Raw genomic sequence first — 24,584 nt, forward strand, 5'->3', positions numbered from 1 at the left:
CCTGGAACATAACGTGGATGGTCATTGGTGCTGCCACTTGCTCAGCCTCTTTTGCATAGCCTCTACACTGGACTTAAGCCCTTCAGATTGAAACCAATACAATGCAGTGGTTGGGTCCGGTCCTTCTGTTGCTGTTGTTGCCCGAGTTCTGGTTGATAGTGTTGTTGACTGCTGTTAGACAAGACTGGCCTCTATGGAAGTTGAAGGCGGCACACCTGAACTACAGGGTGGCCTCTAATTTCCAGCCATTCTTCTTTCAGGTACCCAGCTTGCTCAACAATCCATCTCTTGTATTTTGAAAGGAATGAAAGTGGGCAGAATGTCTTTGTACCGTGAATCAAGTAGTGTGGCACAGATGTACTGTTTGGATGAACTGATGTCATGATGAAACCTTGTATTACAAGCCAAGCGAAGGATTAAGCTCTCAACCAAGGCATTTGCTTCTGTGTTTTCGTTCACACCTGTGGGGGCAATTCCTTCAGACTCCTTCTGTACCTGGTCCTGTAGTCCATTGTACTGTCCTCCTTGCTAACTTCCCACAGTAGTAATATTAGAAAGAAAGGTTTGGGCATTGCCAAGGGGTGGAATGGCAAACTCGAGTTAGCAGTTTAAAAAACACTCGGCCAGTTTGCAATGGCAGACTGGAAGTAATGCTTTGCTTTGTCACACTCATGGTGGCACAATAAGTGCTTCAGTCCACAGGAAGCACTTAAATTACAGGCCCTTGGAAAACCTAGTACCATAAAATATGGACTCATAAGTAAGTTAACTTTTACCAGTTGGGGGGAGCCTATTCAACATATACTTTTAAGAGTCAGGGTACTGGCACTGGGGCCTGATTGGCATGTTCCAGTGTACTTTCAGACTCAAACAACCAGCAGCATCAGGCCAAATGTTTGGCCAGGCAGAAAGGCATTTCCTTAAATGGCAATTTAGTGGTTTGGAGAGGCACTCCTTGTTATACAAATTATCGAGTTATATGCAATTTATAACATTAATAAACCATGCGTGCAGTGGAGGAGGACGCACTGTCCATCTTATGCGCCTAGAACCTAAACATGAAAGAATAAACAAGCGGGACCGCTTGCCTTCTACGCACTGTTGCGAGAGGGCAAGCGGTCCCGCTTGTTTATTCTTTCATATTTCCTTAAATGGCCCCACTCCAGATGAAAGGTGATAAGCCACTAGCCTATCCCCTGGTAGTCCCCATCATTTAAGCGAAGGAACCTGGAAAAACTGTCTTCATTGGCATGGTCCCACAATGGTCTGTGATCTAATTTAAATTCCATACCCTTTAGGGAAATGGACCACTTCAACAGTTTGGAGTTCTCTTGGCTTATCTGCATAAGTCACCTGAAAGTCCTGTGGTCAGTATGAACTCTGAAGTCAGTCCTTAATAAATAGGGTCGCAGGTTCTTCAAATCACAGCAAAGGCTTCAGTCTCAATGGCACTCTAACACTGCTCTCTGGATAGGAGTCGCCTATTGATAAAGGTAAGTGGTTGATCCAGGCCCTCATCATTTACCTGTGACAACATTGCCCTAATTCCATGTTCAGAAGCACCTGTTTGGACAATGCCCTCTTTGCTGTAATCAGGAGCTTTTGGGACAAGGACTAAACATAAAGCCTCTTTCAGGGTGCCAAAAGCCTTCTGAGATCCTTCAGTCCAAATGACTTTCTTTGGCTGCTTTAGGAAGTGATTTCTGTGACAAAGGTACCATACTCCTTCACAAATATGCTATAGTGTCCAGTGAGGCCCAGAAACCTTTGGTCCTCAGTCTGTGTTTTTAGAGCGTCCCAAGCTAAGGTGCTCTGGATCTCGGGCTGTAGAGGTAATTCATGGCCTCTGCCTAGCAGGTGGCCCAAGAAAGCTACAGAGACTTGACTTATTTGCCACATGCTTGCCTTAATAATCAGGCCTGGCTGCTGCAGGGCCTGAAGCACTTCCCTCAGGTGGAACAGGTGTGTCTCCTAGGTGGAACTAAATACAGAAATATCATCCAGATATTGGGCTCTAGTCACTAACCTTTGGAGAGTGACAGGTGCATTTTGCAAACCAAAGGCCATCACTGTGAATTGGAATTGGCCCTCTGGAGATGGAAATGCTAACCTCTCATTTTCTTCTTGGTTGAGGGCAAGATGCAAGTACCTTGAATTTAAAATAAAAGTACTTAAGTACTTTGCAGCCCCCAAATTGTCAATCTGTTCATTGGGCCTTGGTATGGCTTAGGTACCAGTCTTGGTGACTACATTTGGGCCTCTTTAGTGCACATAGAACCTGTTGGATTTGGTTTGAGCACCAGCACCACTGGACTGTTCCAGGGACTACTAAAGGATTCAATCATCCCCCTCTCTAGCATTTTGTCAACCAGAGCCATGTTGCTATCTTTGACTTGGTCAGTCTGTAAAATTTGCTTTTGACGGGCAAGCTGTCACCTGTGACCATACTATGGGCACACAACTTTGTTAGACCTGGGTTAAGGAAAATAGTCCAGCAACCTGCCTTTTTAAGTTGTGACAGTCTTTCTGTTGCTGATCTGTTAAAGCAGAGGAGAGAATACATCCACTGAGTCATCCTTAGCAATGCTTGACAGAAAGTACGGGAGTGTGTGAGAAACTGGCCTTTTGCAGGTTGGCCCCCACTTTTTGACTATTAGGTACTGGCTTAATGAACTTGTAGCACACTGGGCCCTGCTTACCAGACCTGAGTGTATGTGCTCTGACCCTTAAAAGTGCATGTTTAGTTGGCTTAGAACCAGTTGGCATTGGTTAATTTACTTATGAGTCCCTACTATAGGATACCGGGGGTACCAAGGGCCTGTAAGTTAAGTGTTTCCCCAAGAGCCTCAGCACTGGTAGTGCTGTCATCTGTGTCACAAAGTAAAGTATTAGGAAAACAACAACGGCTCCTGTGGATAAATATATACCACTTATGATAAGTATTATGCACAATGGCAATGTGGGTGGTATGTTGGACGTCAAAGAAAGAAGCTGTCTACACACTTAGCCAGTTTGATAGTGCATTTGCATAGTTTATATGAACATAAACAAATAACGTTTACATAATATACAAAATATTTACATACATAGTGTAACAAGTGACGGTGTGTCTCAAGTGAAAAGAGGCAGGGGACAGGATGCACACGAGGGTGCTCTCTGTTCAGGTAAGCTTGTTTAAATGGATAGACTGATTCCTTCCGTAATGGTGGTGAATCATTCCAGACGATGCTGGCACTGGTGTTGGCGCGGTATTCTGTGATAGCCTCCGTGATGTGTCCTCTCCTGCTGGATGCGCCCTCGTGTGCATCCTGTACCCTGCCTCTCCTGCTACTCAACGTTCAGTTGTACTCCGGATCCATTGGACCGGTTATTTATACATGCGTACCTGCTTACTTCACCCTTCTCTGGGCTCCCGGCTGGGATAACAGTGAGTTTTTCTTTCACCTTTACTGCACGGTGCCACCACTCTTGATACTTAGCAGTGCAAGCCCCCTTCAGGTGTCCCCACATTGACAAGTCCTGAGGAGACCCGACATCCACCATGGGTCGAAACGCCGTCGACAGTTAAAAGAGACAGACAGCGAACAATAGTTGCCTAATTTCCCAACTGTTGTACATTGAATTGGTATACTTTACTTGGTCGCCTCTTTCTGATAAAATCAAACCAAAAATAGAAACCTTCCTTTTTTCTATATGTTATTTATTTTTCACTATAGTAGTGTAGGTTCTATGATATATTCACTTGGGACACACCGTCACTTGTTACAATATGTATGTAAATATTTCATATATTATGTAAAAATTATTTGTTTATGTTCATATAAACTATACAAATGCACTACCAAACTTGCTAAGTGTGTAGACAGCTTCTTTCTTTGACGTCCAACGTACCACCCACATTGCATTGTGCATAATACTTATCATAAGTGTTATATATTTATCCACAGGAGCCGTTGTTGTTTTCCTAAAGCTTTATACCCAGGCTCCCAGTAAGTAGGGTTCCCTTGTTCCCTTTCCCAGTCCAAAGTAAAGTATGTCTCCCAGCCAGCCACTACAGACTGGTAGAGCAGTTTTAAACTGTTAGCTCTACCTTGCCATCTAAAGTTATTGCAAAGCCCAAACCTTCCTTTTTAATGTATATAAGTTACTCCTAAGTCAGGGTGCTGTATATAAAAAAATGGGTCACGTGTTTTAATGTCCTAAAAGTAAAAACCACCACATTGTTATTTTTATGGTAGAAAGGCCAGTAGCCCAATTGGAGAGTACAGAGCTACACATTAGCAGTGCTACTTTCTGAATAAGACTACTAAATTTGGAACTTTAAGGTATCAAAGGAATCTTTATGTTACGCCCGACTTGTTGCTCAGTTGTAATTTAATGTTACTATGGCACAAATGGCAACTTTAGAAATTTGTCAATTTGTTAGCCACAGTTTTACAGCGACCGTTTAAGGATCCACCCAAGCTGGCATCCTTGAGACATCCTGGGTCCCTTCTGGAGCGAAGTTTTACTGACTCTCAGGCAGGAATTCAAAGGATTTTCGAAGACTGGAGGTGTGACCTCTTCCTGGCAGAAAGGCCAAACACAGTGTGAGCCCAAAAGACGAGCTTCAAACGGTAAGCCACATTTGAAGGGCAAACAGTAGTCACACAAGAGAGCTGCTCTCTTTTGATTAAGCAGACAGGCTGGCATCATGGACACAGGAAGCTGTTTTCAAACTGTTTTTTTCTTGGGTGTGTGGCCGCCTGGTAGTCACACCTCAGGGATGGGTCAGGGAGCTCCACATGCCAGGTGAAGATTTCTGCCATGTTGGCAGTAGTCATAATAGTGAACCCAGTGATGACTAGATGCTCACTTCCCATGAAGTTGTCATGAGGTGGGAGGGACCTGGCAGCCCAATTAAATAGTTAGCCACCACATGTCCCTAAACTGGGCATAAAAGTGGCACCCCTGGAACCCAGACCTCAGATCACATCTGTAATGGAGAAAGGCCAGAAGAAGGGTTGCCTTGCTGTTCCCAGGACCCAGCAAAGAGATGCTGCACCAAACATTGCACTGCACCCTCTAGCAAAAAAAGGGTTGTGCCTGTTATGTCCCTCTCAAGGAAAATAATCTTCATGCACCAGACTGATATAGTGGCTCCAATGATTAGTGGAATGATTCCCTGTTACAGCTACAGGGCCTTAAAAACTGAAGAAGCCTGCCTTGGCAAGTTGGTATGCAAGAAGGCCTGATCGCTCTGCCAACTGTAGTGCAGCCTAGTCGACCAAGTCCCAACCCTGGAAAGTAGCACCTGAGTCCATTGGACCTGGAAGAGTCATTGGAGTGCAATTTGGTCACCCAGCAAGGAAGTTATCACCAGTCAAAGAGAACTGCTGCTTTCGCTGTAACCGGAGACCAGAATACCAGTGGTAACTGGGTTGTGACTGGACTTCACCCAGGCTTTGAGGGACATCAACTCCTGTGGCCAACGTCTCCCCACTGTCTTTGTGGATCAGGTGGTGTCCTCAGGAAGACCACTGTCAACAGCTCAGCACCCTCGGCCACCTTGAGCAGCTTCAGCATATTGCATCCCTAGTGTCAGCACCACTCCGATATGGAACAGGAACTGGACTGGAGACTGTTTTGAGCGCAAAGTAACTGCTCTACCCAACCTTATTGTTCCCTGTTACTGCCTCCCTGCCGGAGTTGGTTATCACAAGTTATGTTATGTTATACTGTTTTATAAAGCGCACAGCTGCCCTGGCAAAGGGGAGTGCCTTTATAGCCGTTTTCAATTTATTTACTTGCTGTGGCTAACCCTAAACTGCAAGTTGCAGTAAACTAAAATTATTTATTGGGCTGAGTGAAAATCTGTGATTTATTATGTTTTTGAAACTTCATATATCTGGAGCACATTGATGGATTTTTATCATTGATGTATCTTTTAAAAGATAAAAAGACAACACATTTTTGTAAATCAACGTTAGGCTTTTACAGTGTTGTGTTCAGCTGTTTTGGTACTTCTAAATGCTGTACACTGGTTCTGTTGATGAAGCCTGACTGCTAAGATCTACAGCTACCCAGGGTTGAGCTAAGGTTTTTCAAACAAACCTGACGAGTTTCTGAGTTTATTCACACAGTGATGTCCGCCACCACACCATATAATAAGCTAGATTCATCACACAGAGGCTCATTTTCCTCTTCTTCGCTCCAGCTAACAACATAATCATAGCCATTTTACCCCTGTCATGGTGTGGTTTCAGTGTGTTCATAAGTATCACCCTAACTGGGTGTCTTGGGGTACCCAGCTCTTCCAAATAGGTAATCTCCCCTTTCTTCTCCAAGATTGGTTAGGGTCCAGAATATTTGTCTTGGCGACCTTTGGGAGCACAGGCTCCAACATCCATACCAGTTGATCTGGCTAGTACTCTATCAAGGAAGACGTTCGGTCATACCCTTGCTTGACAAACTTCTGGCTAACTTGCAAATTTTATTTGTCTTTTTCATGTACTCAGTCATGCAAGAAGGAAGGCCAAGCAAATAGGGCCAGATGTTTGACCATTTTTAGCGATCACAAAGGAAATTGGCCCATTTGTGACTGCAAAAAATGGTTGTGGTATGTACAAATCCTATTTTGTGAGTCAGTAACCTATTTCCGACTCTTAAAATAAGGATTGTGACTTGCTACTAGGAAGGGCCATGCCAAGGGCGTCTCTTCCTAATAGTGAATCGCACTGGTGTGTACGATTGTTTTGCGACCACAAATGCGGTTGCAAATCAATTGCAGTTACCACCTACTTAAAGTAGTTGGTAAGCTAGTCGCAAACAGGAAGGGGTCTGTAGGAAGGTGGATATCTGATTATATGGTTACTCCAACTTTTTGCCTAGTGTTTAGCTGGTTTTTGACTTAGTTGGCATGGGATCCTGCTAATCAGGGCCCCAGACTATCTGCTCTCTCTGGAAAATGGACTCCATGTACTTTAGGTACATCTCCAATTGGATATTGGGTCACCTTGTGAGCCCCTGTATAATGTACCATAGGTACCCAGGGCATAGGTGCATCCAAGGCCTACCAGGGGCTGCAGCATGTATTATGCCACCCCTGGCTGGCCATCCACATTGACACAACTGGCTTATCACTCAGCTGGGGCAAGGTCGTGTAATCACCCCTTGCTTAGGTATAGTATCCCTATACCTGCCATAACATAAAGACACATATATACCTACAAGTCACTCCTATGGCAGGCCTTGACAATCCTGAAGGCAGAGTGCTTGGTTTTATGTGAGATGGTGCTCTAGCATGAGCTGAGCCTGTCTGCAGCTTTCGGAACCATGTCCTTATAGCTGTTCTATGATATAGCCATCCCATATACTCCTAAGTGCATTATAATCCTCGCGGTTAATGCTAACTTTGGTTTGACTTTATCAAAACATGTTGTGGCGGCGGGGGTAGCATTCCACCCTTCTAGAGGGAGAAGACATGTAGTTGTAGCTTTACCCGGTTAAAGTTAAACAGAGCCTCAGCATCACAAAATGGATGCTGCTGCCACAGACACAAGTCTGACATCCTGCAGCTGGGAGCCCTTCCAGCGAGGGAGGCCTGGACAATAGGTTTCCTGCCTTGGGAGGTGCTAGCACCTCCCTAGACAGGCCATAGTGTATTGGGGCAGGGTGGGTTGAATGAAATGAGACACTGCCTGGGGCACACAAGGTGCTCCATGCATAGTCCGGTTCAAACCAGTTGCTGGGGCACTCCAGCCCCAGCACTCGCGCGAAACTGGACAAAGGGAAAGAGGTGTAATCACCCCCTTCCCTGGTCCCACCCATAGGAGGGACCTAGCAGGTAATCCAGCACCTTTAATTCGTCTAGAGCTAGGAGCTGAGTCTAGAGACTTTAGATTATCCTGAACTGAAACTATGAAACGAAACTCTGGACCTTCGACATTCTACTGCAACTAGAAGACTGAAGAATCTCCCTTGTGGTCAAGGAGTGACCACCCTGTGCAAACAGGCACCACCTAGCGAATTGCCAGTTTGCTTTGTCAATGCTGCAGAAGGATACCGACAACTCTGCTTCACAGGACTGGACTTCCCGATTTCTCCTACCCGACCCACACCTCCAGCAAAGCTGAGACCCGTGGCAGACACGATAGACGTGGGACTGGACACCTGGCCATTTTGCTCTATGCTAAATTGTGCAGCTTCTGAGGCGTCCTCGAAGTTTTGCATTGGGACTTGAGAAGCCCCAACTCCGAGTCGTAAGTGCACCGAAGCTCAGCCCCCCACTCTCCACGAGTGCTACATGGGGCCTGCTCTTGCATTTCCTCTTGATGCATCTTTGCGGTTGCTAGCCCCTGGCTAGTGGCCATCTTGAAGACTCCATTTTGAAACAACGCTGCTTGCATGGTTGCTCTAGGCTTGCTCTTGCTTTTCTGTAAAGGGAAAGCTCCACAGACCTTGCTGGTCTGTACAAGATGCCAATCTTCACTTCCTGCATGGGTTGCCTTTGCCAAGGCTTATTGACTCCAATCTGGAAGCCAACACCACCAATAGCGAGAGACTTTGTAAGACAGTCCGTATCAAGCTCCTGGTTGTCGTTGACACCTCCTGGTTCACGTGGCTGAAGAGACATGCTTTACTTCTTCACCTGTTTGCAGCTCGACATCGCCTGGTTCCTTCCTGGTTCCTTCCTGGTCACTGGCTAGTGACCAAGACTCTGTCCCCTCTGCTTTCAGGTTCTTCACTTCTTCGATCCACCCTTGGATCCATCCGGACATCTTCCTCCTGGTCGCCTGCAGCATTTTCTTGCAGCTCTCCATAAGAATCGATGACGAAACCCGACACAACTTCACACCTAGGCACCCGACTTCCCTGGGTGAGGTAACTCGAGTACTTTGGTGCTCCCATGGGTAATACCTATCCAAGGGTCCTGTTGTAACTGGGTTTCCCTGCAAGTCCACCCGGACTGTCCGAAATCAACTAGTTTCTAACTTTTACGTTCCCATTGAAAGTCTATGAGAACTTGCGTGTGTGTTTAGACACTGCACACGCATCCTGTGAGACTCCTACTTCCTAACCTGTGGTTGTTCAGTGTAGTCCCAGCGATTCCCTAGGCCCTAGACCTATTCACCTGTTCTGAAGTGGTTCTTATACCACTTACTTAGTATATGGTTCGTGAGGCTCCTAGGGCAGAATTGTATTTGTGCAACTTATAGTATGCTTATTGAGTAACTTGTGCTGTATCTCGAACTCTGACCTCATAAAGAGTGCAGAGGGGTTGTGTTAGTAATAAATACATATATATTTTAAATATACCTGGTGTGGTGTTCTTTCATTTGGTATTCAAGGGGTTATTATTGGTAAAACAATTGGCTTCACATGCTCTCTGAAGTATTAGCCTAAGACTGCTTTGTCCATGCTACCACTAGGATAGCTGGTCTATAAGGTTGACTTTACAACCACCACCATAAGGGTTGTTTGGACTGATACAGGGTGCCCACTAGACAAGTGGACATCACATATCAGGCCAACTTCTCACATTGGTTGCAGTGCTGGGATAAGAGCTTGCTGATTGTTTTACTATAATATCTTGAGATATCATTTGAAAGGTCACATTAAGGTACCTTGCGGTACATATAATACAAGTCTTAAAATACTTAAGTTCTACTGAACTTAAGTATTTTAGTTGTTGTAGAGCAAAGGGCCTAGCACACTCTGACTACAACTCCTTGAGAGGTTTAGTAGGTAACACTTAGTGTAGGTAGGTGCACACACTACACCTCACTAGATCATGTCTCTGAGAGCAGAACCTAATGGATCTCTCCCAGTGGAGGCAGACCCTATAGGGGTACCTTCCAAATATGATACCCTAACCTTCCATGATTTGAGGCACTTGTGCACATCTAGGAGGTTAAAACAGGGTTCAAACCCTACCCTCAAGCACCTGATTGAGCTCATGGAAGAATAAGATGCTCAGAAGGCCTCTAATACAGGTCTGTCACGCAATGCAGAAGAGGGACAGCCCTCAACAGAGGATTGCCCTGATCACAATCTTGTTGAAGGTCGTGAAGTGAGGGAGGAAGATAATGGTGATGGTGTTGATGAAATCATGACCTGGTCCAAGTGGGAGTACTTAGCCAGGCCAACCTAAACCTACATGGGGCTGGAGGGGACATAGCCCAATACAGACTCCCAAGCAGGCTTAACACTGAGAAGTGTGGCTCACTGGTTAGAGCAGGCAGACCCTGAAGCAGAGGTCAGACCCGGGACCAGGGTTCGATTCCCGACGCGGCAGGGTGTTGAGCTCAAATGTCCACGGACTCGATAATTCTCGCTTCGGTGCCTGACCTAATCATGGGTTCACACTATGCAACTCTGGGCATTAAGCTTGCTTAATCTCCACAACGGCCCCTCCGCGGCGGGATGCCTGGCTTTCACCTTTGGGGATGCCCTGTAGGGGCTATCTCACAGGGAAAAACCAGGACGGGTTCCCAAGGCAAACGCGGAGATACCCCGTCGGGGGTCGATTCTGGCGCTATATAAGAAATGCAATAATAATAATAATAATAACAGGAGGAGGAGATCCCTGTCCAGGGACTCTCAACACTCTAGAGTCTCAATAGGGTCAGATGCTCTCAGGAGAATGTTTCCCCGGAGAAAAGAGAACATCAGGCCAGACTGAGAGAAGTCAATCTGAGGATTGAGAGGCAAGAACTTGACCTCGCCAAAGAGAGACTTGCTTTTGCTAGAGAGCAAAGGTTAAGTGGGTGAGAACCCACTGGTGGCAGCAATATCCCTAAGGATAAAGATAGTCCTATGATAATAAAAACCTAAGCAAGATTGTCCCACCCTACAAAGATGGGGATGACATCCACAAGTGGATAACTGCTTTGGAGAGGGCTTGCAAAGTACAGCAGGTACCCGAAAGTCAGTTGGCAGCAATCTTATGACTCTCCATTTCAGAAAAATGTAGAGATAAGCTCCTCACAGTTAGTGATGAGGATGCTAATAACTACAAAGTCCTGAAGAGTGCTCTGATTGATGGGTTTGGCTTAACCACTGAGCATTATAGGTTGTTGTTCAGGGATACCCAGAAGACACAGACTCGGGACTGGACTGATTTTGTAGATTGTGTTACTAAAGCTCTGAGGGCTGGTTATTGGGTAGCAAAGTACATGACTAAACAGGATTGTATAATTTTATTATGAGGGAGCAGATCCTTAGTAATTGTCAAAACCAGCGTCTACACCAGCACCTGGTGGACTCTGATCTGACCTCTCCACAAGAAATGGGTAAGAGGGCAGACAAATGGGTCAGAACCAGGATTAGGCCTAAAAATCAGGGTGGTGATCAGAAGAAAGATTCTACCAAGCCTCAAGAGAAAGGTGGGGATAAATCCAAGGACAAGTTCCCTACAGGGCCCCAACACTCCAATGGGGTGCTGTGTCCCAAAACATTTCCTCTAACCCTAAGAAACCTTATTGCCATGTCTGTAAACAGACTGGCCACTGGAAGACTGACAGTAGTTGCCCAAAGGCCAACAATAAGGAAAATATTCCACCAAGTAATACTCCCAGACCTCCTGTTACTATTGGTAGTAATCCCCCAGGTGGTGGGAGTGCCCTCAAAGCTGTGGCTGGGTATACTTGGGGAACTCAGGTGGACTCTGGCCTAACCAGGTCCCCTAATACAGAAACTCTTGTCTGTGAAAATGGCATGTGATTTGCCAACTTCACTGCTTGTCCCAACACTTTGGGCAAGTACGGACAGGAGCCCCTCATCAATGGCCAGAAAGTTGAAGCCTATAGAGACACAGGGGCTAGCATCACTATGGTGACTAACAGTCTAGTCCCCTGAGGACAACTTTTCCCTGGGGTCACCTATCAGGTGATCAACATTGATGGAGTGCAGACAGATCATCCCATGGCAGTAGTAAATCTCAGCTGGGGAGGTGTCACTGGCCCAAAGAGAGTGGCAGTGTCTACAAACTTGCCTGTAGATTGTCTACTGGGAAATGATCTAGAGATCTCAGCCTGGGCTGGGGTAGAACAGGAAACCCATTCCAAAATGGTAGGCCTTCCAGAAAAAGGTTAGTGGGCATTTGATGGCCACAGCCCCAACTCAAGCAGAATTCCTTCTTAAAGAGGTTGGAAGGGCAGTGATGGTCACAGCCCAAGCTCAGGCAAACTTCCCTATAAAGGTTGGCAGGGCTGTGATGGGCACAGCCCACACACAAACTGAGTTCCTTCCTGAAAAGGTCGGTAGGGCTTTGATGGTCACAGCCCAAACTCAAACAGATTTTAGTGTTGTGAAGCCTGAAACTATGGAGCACTCCACTCAGACAGAGAGTATTGGGGAGGAAGAAAAGTCACCCTCCCACCAGACATTAGATGAGAGTCAGCCTCCTCAGGGAACTGACCCTACCCCTTGTGAAGGAACTGCCCCAGAGGTAGTCAGGCCTAGCCTGGCCGAGCCCCTGATGTCAGTGGACCCTTCCAAGGTGGGACCCAGTCTGGAGCAGGTAACCTGCCCCTCTCTACCCTGCCTCAGTCAACCCAGGGCTGCAGAGGTCGGGGAGGCCAGTGGACCTTAAAGGGCCCCCTGTCCACAGGAAAACCCTCATCAGCAGATTAGGGGCACCAAAGCTAGCTTCCCTAACAAGGTGAAAATTCCAAAAACTTCTGATGGATCACACTTCCCCTTAGGTAGGAACCTTCCTCAGATGGACATTGTTGGGCACAGCCAAACATGGGACCTGGTGGCCCCAAACCTGACCTGTCCCTCCAGTAAGTCAACAAAAGGGACCCAGCCTCCAGCTGTAATTAGCCAGAGGTTGACCCTGAGAGCACAGTGCAACTCAGTCCTGGAAAGAAAGGCATACATGGTTGAAAATGATTGGAGGAAGCGGAGTCCTACATTATAGAAGCCTCACTTCAGTACTCCATCTCAACACCAGCCTTTTACTTTGCCAAAACACGCCACAGGTAGATATTCCCTATGGAGGAGACCCTATGATACCCTTAGGGTAAGGGATTGCTTAGTGGACCATGAGACAGGGGGTAAACATGATAGTGCAGGTACTTCCTTATATGGCCACTTAGGCAATATAGGCTTACCTGGTCAAGGATAGCCTTATCTCCTTTCGTTTGGGGGGGTTGTGTAGGACGGTGGATATCTGACTATATGGTTACCCCAACTTTTTGCCTAGTGTTTAGCTGGTTTTTGACTTAGTTGGCCTGGGATCCTGCTAATCAGGGCCCCAGGCTATCTGCTCTCTCTGGAAAATGGACTCCATGTACTTTAGGTACATCTTCAATTGGATATTGGGTCACCTTGTGAGCCCCTGTATAATGTACCATAGGTACCCAGGGCATAGGTGCATCCAAGGCCTACCAGGGGCTGCAGCATGTATTATGCCACCCCTGGCTGGCCATCCACATTGGCACAACTGGCTGATCACTCAGCTGGGGCCAGGTCGTGTAATCACCCCTTGCTTAGGTATAGTATCCCTATACCTACCATTACATATAGACACATATATACCTATAAGTCACTCCTATGGCAGGCCTTGACAATCCTGAAGGCAGAGTGCTTGGTTTTATGTGAGATGGTGCTCTAGCATGAGCTGAGCCTGTCTGAAGCTTTCAGAACCATGTCCTTATAGCTGTTCTATGATATAGACATACCATATACTCTTAAGTGCATTATAATCCTTGCGGTTAATGCTAACTTTGGTTTGGCTTTATCAAAACATGTTGTGTAAGATGTCATACGCTTTGGAATACTACCCCCCCCCTTCCGCCAGTCCTGGCAGCGGGGGTAGCATTCCACCCTTCTAGAGGGAGAAGACATGTAGTTGTAGCTTTACCCTGTTAAAGTTAAACAGAGCCTCAGCATCACAAAATGGATGCTGTTGCCACGGACACAATTCTGACATCCTGCAGCTGGGAGCTTTTCCAGCGAGGAAGGCCTGGACAATAGGTTTCCTGCCTTGGTAGGTGCTAGCACCTCCCCAGACAGGCCAAAGTGTATTGGGGCAGGGTGGGTTGAATGAAATGAGACACTGCCTGGGGCACACAAGGTGCTCCATGCATAGTATGGTTCAAAACAGTTGCTAGGGCACTCCAGCCCCAGCTCTGGCACAAAACTGGACAAAGGGAAAGGAGTGTAACCACCCCCTTCCCTGGTCCCACCCATAGGAGGGACGCAGCAGGTAATCCAGCCCCTTTAATTCATATAAAGCTAGGAGCTGAGTCTAGAGACTTTAGATTATCCTGAACTGAACTCTGAAACAAAACTCTGGACCTTTGACATTCTACTGCAACTAGAAGACTTAAGAATCTCCCTTGTGGTCAAGGAGTGACCGCCCTGTGCAAACGGGTACCACCTAGCAAATTGCTGGTTTGCTTTGTTGACGCTCCCGAAGGATCCCGACGACTCTGCTTCACAGCACTGGACTTCCAGACTTCTCCGGCCCCGACCCACACCTCCAGCAAAGCTGAGACCCGTGGCGGACACGAGAGACGTGGGACCGGACACCTGACCATTTTGCTCTTTGCTGAATTGTGCAGTGTCTGAGACGTCCTCGAAGTTGTGCATTGGGACTTGAGAAGCCACAACTCCGACTCGTAAGTGCACCGAAGCTCAGCCCTCCACACTCCACGCGTGCCACATGGGGTCTGCTCTTGCATTTCCTCTCGAAGCATCTTTGCGGTTGCTAGCCCGCTGGCTAGTGGCCATCTTGAAGACTCTATTTTGAAACAACGCTGCTTGCCTGGTTGCTCTGGGCTTGCTCTTGCTTTCCTGTAAAGGGGAAGCTCCACCGACCTTGCTGGTTGCTGGTCTGTACAAGAAGCCGATCTTCACTTCCTGCGTGGGTTGCCGTTGCCAAGGCTTGTTGACTCCAATCCGGAAGCCGACACAACCAACAGCAAGAGCCTTTGTGGTACAGTCCGTATCCAGCTCCTGGTCATCGTTAACACCTCCTGGTTCACATGGCTGTAGAGACAAGCTTCACTTCTTCACCTGTTTGCAGCTCGACATCGCCTGGTTCCTTCCTGGTCACTGGCTAGTGACCCGGACTTTGTCCCCTCTGCTTTCAGGTTCTTCACTTCTTCGATCCACCCTTGGATCCATCCGGACATCTTCCTCCTGGTCACCTGCAGCATCTTCTTGCAGCTCTCCATAGGAATCGACGACGAAACCCGACACAACTTCACACCTATGCACCCGGGTGAGGTAACTCGAGTACTCCGGTGCTCCCGTGGGTAATAACTATCCAAGTGTCCTGTTTTAACTGGGTTTCCCCGCAAGTCCACCCGGACAGTCCGAAATCAACTAGTTTCTAACTTTTACGTTCCCATTGAAAGTCTATGGGAACTCGCGTGTGTGTTTAGACACAGCACACGCATCCTGTGAGACTCCTACTTCCTAACCTGTGGTTGTTCAGTGTAGTCCCAGCGATTCCCTAGGCCCTAGGCCTATTCACCTGTTCTGAAGTGGTTCTTATACCACTTACTTAGTATATGGTTCGTGAGGCCCCTAGGGCAGAATTGTATTTGTGCAACTTATAGTATGCTTATTGAGTAACTTGTGCTGTATCTCACACTCTGACCTCATAAAGAGTGCAGAGGGGTTGTGTTAGTAATAAATAATATATATTTTATATATACCTGAAGTGGTGTCCTTTCATTTGGTATTCAAGGGGTTAATATTGGTAAAACAATTGGCTTCACATGTTCTCTGTTCTCTGTAGTATAAGCCTAAGACTGCTTTGTCCATGCTACCACTAGGACAGCTCGTCTATAAGGTTGACTTTACAGCCATCACCGTGAGGGTTGTTTGGACTGATACAGGGTGCCCACTAGAATAGTGGACATCACATATCAGGCCAACTTCTCACAGGATCCCCTGGGGACCCCTTCGTGAATGCACGCAAAGATATCTTTAAGAACCGGCAGTGATACCACGGACCATTGCCTGCCCTTCAAAAATGAAAAGAAAACATTTTCTTTTTTTCTTTTAAATGCATCCCATTTTCCTTTAAGGAAAACGGGCTGCATTTAAAAACGTTGCTTTATTTAAAAAGCAAACACAGACATGGTGGTCTGCTCTCCCCAGCAGACCACTATCCCTGTGATATGTGAGATTCCTTAGGGGTCACAAATTGTGACCTACCACAATAAAATTAAGGAGGAGGGTCTTTAGCGACCCCCTGAAGAATCTCAAACAGTGTCTGAGACACGGTTGTGCATTCCATGTTGCAAATCGCTAATTGCGAGTCCCAAAACAACGCAATTTATGACTCACAAAATTGAATGGTCATACATCTGTCCCAATAGGCCACTATATCCTACATTGGCTCCTGGACTGGCTTCTCCCACCCTTCTCTTACCAAGCTCAGTGTACCCCTCATAGGTGCGCTGAGGCACACTACCTGGCGGTGACATTTATTTTACCTTCTGGTTTTATTTACGAGCTGATTACGAGCTCTTCTGTGTTTTTATCTTCCTTACTTACCCTCTCCTGCTGTGTTATCCCCGTTGGACTCCCCGTTCCACCGCGAGCCGAGTAGAGCTCGATTGACGTGGAGGGAACCCATTGGGTGAGACACTTCCTGGTGACTCTGCACTTCCGGTCGGAGGAGGTGAGCGGTCTAGAGCTCCTCCCTCACTTACTTTAAAGCCGGACACAGGGGGTGACGCGCGCTGGATGCGCTGAGGCACACTACCTGGCAGTGACATTTATTTTACCTTCTGTTTTTATTGACGAGCTGATTACGAGCTCTACTGTGTTTTTATCTTCCTTACTTACCCTCTCCTGCTGTGTTATCCCCGCTGGACTCCCCGTTCCACCGCGAGCCGAGTAGAGCTCGATTGATGTGGAGGGAGCCCATTGGATGAGACACTTCCTGGTGACTCTGCACTTCCGGTCGGAGGAGGTGAGCTGTCTAGCGCTCCTCCCTTACTTAAAAACACGATGCAGAGGACAACGCGCAGGCAAATCAGCCCCAGGGGAAAACTGGGGTGGTGTTGCTGCCATAATCTCCCACTCTTACAAAGTTAATTCTCTTACCATGTGTACCATACCGTCGGTGGATTATGTAATTTTTAAATTTGAGTCGATTACGTTTCCCCTCACATTTGCCCTTTTTTATCGCCCTTCCGGACAGTCGCCTGGCTTTCTGCACTCTTTTGGCAGCATGGTGGCTGAACTGGCGATCAATCACGCTAGAATTCTTATAATAGGGGATTTTAATTAGTGGCCCTATGCCGAGCATGAAAGGACCTCCTCTAGAGAGCTTACGGACCTGTTAACTGGTCTAAATTTCCTCCAACATATCCATGCTGCTACTCATGATAAGGGTCACACCCTTGACCAGTTGTGGTACTTAAATCAAGATGTCCTAAATTTACAGATCTCTCCATGTGCATGGTATGATCATTTTTTAATCTCTTTTATTGTACCTAAAACTCCAGCCATCGAAGCGTGTTCCACTAATTGCCCACTTATTCGTAATTGGGGCAAAGTAGACATCCCTTCGCTTTGTCTCTCGCTGGCCACCACAATTCCCTCCCCAGTGGACGTGTTAGGTTCCCCTTTGACTATTCATATCCAGGCTGACAATATTCATACCTGGCTTGCTGACGCCCGGGGCACGTTCGCTCCAATAAAGAAGCTCAGGAATAAGCGTCCTCATGATGCTTAGCGCTGGTTTGGCAAGGCCTTATCAGAAATGAAGCTTGCCCTTCGACAAATCGAGCGCAATTGGAGATCAGATTATGCCCTTTTAAGAAACTTACTTTCTTGGCTGCATTGAAAGAATATAAATCAGCCATTCTTGGGTCAAAAACTAAGTACTTCTCGGAGAAAATCCTTAACTCCTCCAACAAATCGAGGGAGATCTTCACTACAGTTGATGAACTTGCCAAGCCTGATCGTATCACAATGACCCCTTCCTTCTCTCAGCACCTTTCTAACTCCCTTAATAATTATTTAGTGGAAAAGATAGCCTTAATTAAAGCAAGCATCCCTGTACCTGACGCAAGATTTGAAACAGGCAGCATCCCCAACAATTCTTTTTTATTTTTGAACTTCCCGCCGATTACACGGGAAGTGTTTGTATCTCTACTTAGCAAGGTCCGTTCTGGCTCTCCAACTGATAGTTGCCCTGCTCACATTGCCCGTGAGATTTTTCTCAGTCTCCCGGAGGTGCCTCGCTCATTGCTCAATAACTCTCTTGACTTGGGGGTGGTTCCCAGCGCATTTAAATCTGCTGTTGTTTCACCCATCCTCAAGAAACCTGGGGCAGATTCGGCGACATTGAGTAATTTTCGGCCAATATCCATGCTCCCTTTTCTGAGCAAACTCTTAGAGGCCCATGTCTCCGGCTGTCTTGGCTCCTTCGTAGAAAGCTCCCAGTTTTTAGATCAACATCAGGCTTGATTTAGACCCCAGCATTCCACAGAATCCGTGATGGTGGCCGTTCATGATGAACTTAGAAAGGAGGCCGATCAACACATCTCTCAGGCCCTGGTGCTCCTTGATTTGTTGGCGGCGTTCGATACCGTTGACCACTCGATCGGGTCGAGAACGCCGGCATCAGGGGCACCCCGCTCAGGTGGCTCACCTCTTTTTTACAAGATCGTAAGCAAGCAGTTCGTCTTGGCCCCTTCACGTCCGAAGCTAAAAGCTTTACCAGCGGTGTTCCTCAGGGTTCTTCCCTTTCCCCGTTATTATTTAATCTTTATATCTCCCCCTTATTTCTGGGCTGTGCGAAAGACCAGGGGTCATCTTCAACTACGCGGGTGACCTCCAGCTTATTTTTAACATTGATTCCGCCTCTGCTTCCATTGAGAACTTCCAGTCAACCATGTCATACATTAGTAACTGGATGAATGCGAACCAGCTCAAGTTAAATCCAGGAAAGATCGAGCTTGTGCTTACTGGACCCCCGGCAACCCCTGGAACTCCAGCTTCTGGCCGCACTCGCTGGGTTGTGCCCCCTGCCCGGTGAGTTCGGTCAAGAGTCTTGGAGTCACCATTAGTGAGGATCTGTCCATGAAATCTCAAATTTAATCTGTGATGTAGGCTTGTTTTTTCCATCTTCGCCACATCAGAAAGATCAGCAGATTCCTTACTCATGATGCCCTAGTCCAAGTTATCGACTACGGGAACTCATTGTATATTGGCATTCCTCTTTACCAGTCTCATCAACTCCAGCTTATCCAAAATCAAGTGGCCGGATTGGTCTTTTGGCAGCCTAGGTTCAGTTCTGTCAAGCCTCTTTTGAGGAGCCTGCACTGGCTCCCTGTGGTCCAGCGCAGCCTCTTCAAGGTGGGCTGCCTGACCTACCAGGCCCTTATTCATCAAGGCCCAGCTTTTATTTCCTCTCGTCTTCACCGATATGTTCCTTTCCGAGTTCTACGTTCTTCTAGCTCCAATCTGCTGTCCGTTTGTCCCTTCAAGCGGAAAAGGCTCGGGGGACTAAGATTCGCCTTTCAAGCCCCTCATTTTTGGAATTCCTTGCCTTCTGATCTTCGCCTTATCCCTTCTTATAACTCATTCAGGAAGGCCTTGAAGACTTGGTTGTTCTCTCACGCCTTTGTTTTATTATCGATTAAATGTCTCCTCCCTGCAGTTTGACCCTTTGCCTGTCCTAAAGCGCCAAGAAGCCGTTGGTGAACGTGCGCTGTATACATTCTTTTATCATATCATATCATATCATATCATATCATATCATATCATATCATATCATATCATAGGTGGCCAAACCAAGGTGGATGAAGACCACTCCTTTTCATAGCACCTTCCTGTAAGCAAATAATAAGCATGGCAGTAGAACATCCCACCTTTTCTGAGTTTTTCTGGCAAATCAATAATCACATCTTTCATTTTTTTTGTCAAATCTGTTTATTAACATTTTGAATAAAGACATCACATTTCATGAGGCAAGTTAACAGTGGGTACACAGTAATTGGGCATGTCAGATGGTCGTTGATAGTCCATACAACTTACACGCAGGTATTACAGTCTCTAAGCCAAATAAGAAGAGGATTGTCTTACCCACTACTGGCAGATCATAATTTGTCGGGTAACCGCCTCAAGGCAAGCCTGTGACTGTCCACACGCTAAGTTGACGTACATTAGCGCAATAGAGGGTGGGTCTTCCCTGCACCAGGGGTATGCACATCATTTACATTTATACAACAACTGTAAAGCAACAGTTAAGGAAGCGCAAAAAAAAAACCCAAGCGGCATACTCAATAGCACTGATATCGTACGGTCCACTCCTCCCCCCCTCAGAAGCCCCCCCCCAAGCGCGCAGCCACCCCAGCCACCTCCAGCCCCACTCCCTGGGCCTGTGCATCTCTATTGAAGAGTGACGATGTTCAACGGAACCGCTAAGCAGGAGCGTATTTTGCTGCACACCCCACTCTGTGAGAGCACCATTTAGACTTCCACCCCTCCCATGCCCTCAGCCACTCCCACCGGCCTCAAGGCTCTGAGCATGCCGTCCCAGCGCTTCGCCATGGGTTCCTTACAAAGACCCACCGTTTCCTCCCTTCGTAGGGCCGTCCACTCCGCTCGGGCTCACACCTGAAAGGAGGCGGTCCACGCCTGTACACTTGGCGGGTCACTCACCTTCCAGCGCCGCGTGAGCAAGCGGGTAGCCACCACCATCCCTAAGTCCAGAAATCTGGATACCGCTTTGTCTCTAGGCGGCCTCCTAAACTGATGTAGAATGTACTCCGGCCAGTCAAGCGTTATAATGCACCCAGTACACTCGCGGAGCCGCTCGCCGATTACACTCCAGTAGGAGCCCAGCCTGGGGCAGCTCCACAAATGATGGAGGAGCTCGCATCCAACTCTCCGCATCTGGGACAGGACGCATCCGCGCACTGGAAATATCTGTTAATGAGTGCAGGCGTGAGGTAGGCTCTGTGAACAACGTAGAGCTGTATCTGGCGAAAACGCAGATTTCTGAGGATGCACACCAGACTCTTAAGGACCCTTTCCTACTCCTTGTCCAACAATTGCCTGCCCAGGTCTCGCTCCCATTTATCCCTTAACGGGGCCAAGCTAATCCCTGTATGCACCCTTAACGACCCCGCAAACCACCGCACTAGATGTCTACCCCTTCCCATGATGTGCAAGTATTGCATAGTTAAGTGCTGTCCCTGAAAAGGTCTCCTGTTGTTTGGACATCTGCCTCTTTCCAGCGCTCCAACATCGGCCGCACTAGGACTCCGTCTCCACCCAAAAAAGCCTCCAGAGGCACCGCGGGCGCATAGGCGAGGGCCCTGCGGTTAAGGAAGAGGGCCCTGCGATAACATTGGTACGCTACTGCCAGCAGCAGCGGGGCAGGCCTCGCGGGCGTCTCCGCGTCCCTCCCTTTGTATCAGCCAGACTAACAGCCGCCCGGCTCTGTCCGCCCTGGCGTGTGTCCTGGCCGTATTTGCCGGTAGTTATGGCAGCGCAGTTGTTCCATAAGTGTTGCGTGCTGAGCACGCAGGTCTGTGGGCGTGCGCGCATGCTCGCCCACCCCCTCGCCTTCCCACTCGTACCGGAGGAGTTCCAACTCCAGCTTCCTCAAAGAGGCCGCCAGTTTTTTGCGTATGTTCCATGCGGCCCCATACAATGCCCGCGGATCGCTGCCTTATGTGCATCCCACTCCACCAGTGTGCTGCTCGCCGTCTCTACGTTGGCCTCAAAATAAGCTAGTAGGGCCGTACTTAATGAGGATCTAAACTCTGCGTCATCGAGCGCAGCGGGCTGCAGTCTCCACGTGGGTATAGGCGGTCAGTCGGCCTCCCAGCTAAGCTTGAACCAGAGGGGATTGTGATCAGAGTGTGTTCGCCCTAGCTATTCTGTCTGGACTAAGAGTGGGAGCAGCGACTGGGTGCCTATTATGCAATCCAAGTGGACATGCAAATCGTGAACAGAGGAATAGTAGGAGTATATTCTATCTGTGGGGTGCTGCACTCGCCAGAGGTCGCACACCCCCAGTGCGCGAGCCAATCCCTGAACACTTGCGCTGTGGACATTACTGTTGTAGCTCTAAGGGGGGGGGGAAAGACCTGTCCAAATGAGGATCTAGCACCATGTTAAAATCCCCGCCAACGAGCCAGGGGAAGCCAGCGTATGGGTACAGTACGTGATTCGGGCCCTCTAAGTAGGTAGGCTGCTCTGTGTTCCGGGCATAAAGGGATCCCAACAGGAGTTCCTGACCATTTAATCGCCCCGCACTAGGGTATACCTGCCTGCAGGGTCCACCAGCGCTTCCATACATCTGAAGGGGACACCTGCCCTCACCCAAACCAGTGTGCCATGCGCATGGGCAGAGAAGGTGGTACTGAATATCTGTCCCCTCCAACATCTGCGCAATTTGCCCAGCTCGACCAATGTCATGTGCGTCTCCTGGAGAAGCGCAACCCCCACCCCATGACGCTGTAGGTAAGAAAACACCAAGTACCGGCGGGATGGGGTGTGCATGCCTCGAATGTTCCATGTTACTATATTAGTGTGTGTCATGTGTCTGGTTTGTTCACGCATGGGGGTAAGGGAGCGCCCCCAGTGGGCCGTAGGAACCCTAGCGTAGAGAGGGAGGTCAGTGCGCCGCATTGGAAACAAGTGAACAAACTCAAACAATAGAACAAGAAGGGCGGGTCCCAGGCGGGGCATACGTCCAAACTTTAACTAAATCCCTCTTACAATAGTGGGTGTAACTCAGCGTGTTGGCTGTCTGGGCACGTGCACTGCCAGCCAGACCATTACTCTACCCCTTAACGTGACTCGCCTGGCTTCTCAGGAGGTTTTGCTGGGTGTCTAGCATGCCCACGGCTATGCTGGGCCAGTGCGGGACGCCCTCATAGGAGCCTGCGAGGGAGATAAGCATGCAGCGCCTGCTAGGCGCAACCATAAGCCACTCCTTCCATCCAGTGGCCTTATAACACTTTGCAGCAGGGCAATAGATATGGGATGATGCCAACCCATCACAGCAGCACGTGCCGCAGGGACATGGGCAGCACCCGCACAGCCAATGCCGAGCCCAGGTTGAGTCTCTCAGCGTACACGCTGCAGTGCACGTCACATAAGGAGATCAGCAGTTTGCGGTGTTACCACAGGCATGACCGCGTCGTCAGAGTGAACGGTTGATGGGGATGACGGGCTGCTCACATCCGGTTCGCTGCGTGTCTGCGGGGTTAGTCGGCTCATTTCCTGCAGTGCCCCCAGGTTCACAACCGCTTCGAGTGCTTCCTGCCGCTCACGTCGCATGTTTTCCAGGCTGGGTGCCACCGAGCCCTGGCTCTGGCCACGTCGGATGCCACGCTTCCTGCGTCTTCTCGACCATTGCACTTGCCAGTCACTCTCCCCCTCCGAGGTTTCGGGTCGGGCGCCCTTTCACTGCCCCGTTTCCTCCAGCCAGTCCCAGACAACCGACGGCGTGTCAAAGAAGCGGGCCCCGCCCTTGGAGATCACCCGGAGCCTGGAGGGGAACAGCAAGGAGTATGACAGTCCCAATTCCCGTAGCTGTCTTTTCACCCCAGGTACGTGCTCCTTCGTTGCTGCACCGTTGCTGTGTAGTCGGGGAAAAACATCAACCTGCTATTTCCCACCATCAGATTGTCCAGCTTCCTAGTTTTGCGTAGCACCACGTCCCTGTCCCGGTAGTTGAGCAGCTTGAAGAGGAACGTGCGCAGCCGGGCTCCTGGTCGAGGCCTCTGTGCCGGCACCCTATGTGCTCTTTCCACGACAAAGTGGGAGTACAGCAGTGGGAGTACAGCACCTCCGGAGGCAGGAGATCTCTCAGCCAGGACTCTGTGTATCGCTCTGGATCCTTCCCCTCTTCGCCTTCGGCAGTCCGACCACGGGAACATTATTGCGCCGGGAGCGCCCTTCCGCCTCGTCCACGCGATTCTCCAGCACATGGACCCTATCAAGGACATCTTGGAGCACCGCAGTATGTTGTTGCATCACCGGCTGCAGTTCCTGAAATGACTGGCGCTGTCAACCACTGACTCCACTAGCTTGCGGTGGTCGGCATGAAGTAGGGTGAAGTCCGAAGTTACCTTATCTTTTCGGGCCTCGAGGGAAGTCTTTGTCAGCTCCAACGTGGTGCCTATGCGCTCCACCGCTGCCAGCACCGAGTCCATTATGGCCGCAAGGGCCGCCATCAGGCCCTGACCGTTGCCCTGTGATCCATGCGATTAGCCCAGGCCGTCCACGGCCTGCTGCTTCTGCTGGGATCTATCCTGAAGTCTGCCCACCGCGAGCTGCTGTGCAGAAGGCATCCACTCTTGCTTAAGGCTGTCACCCGCTCGATGTCCGGTCCTTACCGAGGTCTCAGTGGGAAGGGCACCTCACCAGCTCAGCTCCACCAACTGCTGCCAGGATAAATGACGATCCAAACCACGCGCCTGCTCAAAACAGGTCCCAGTATCCGGTAGGCCACACTCAGTTCTCCAGTTCCTTCGGCGGCGGACCGACCAGCATCTCACGATCTAGCAAGGGTTTACCTTCCGGGCCCCCTGGAGGCCCTCTCCCCTCGGCCAAGTGGTGGCAGCGTCCAGAATCTCCTTTGCCGACACCTGCTCCCTAGA

The sequence above is a fragment of the Lissotriton vulgaris genome, chromosome 12 (genome assembly GCF_964263255.1).
Source record: "Lissotriton vulgaris chromosome 12, aLisVul1.2, whole genome shotgun sequence".
NCBI lineage: Eukaryota > Metazoa > Chordata > Amphibia > Caudata > Salamandridae > Lissotriton > Lissotriton vulgaris.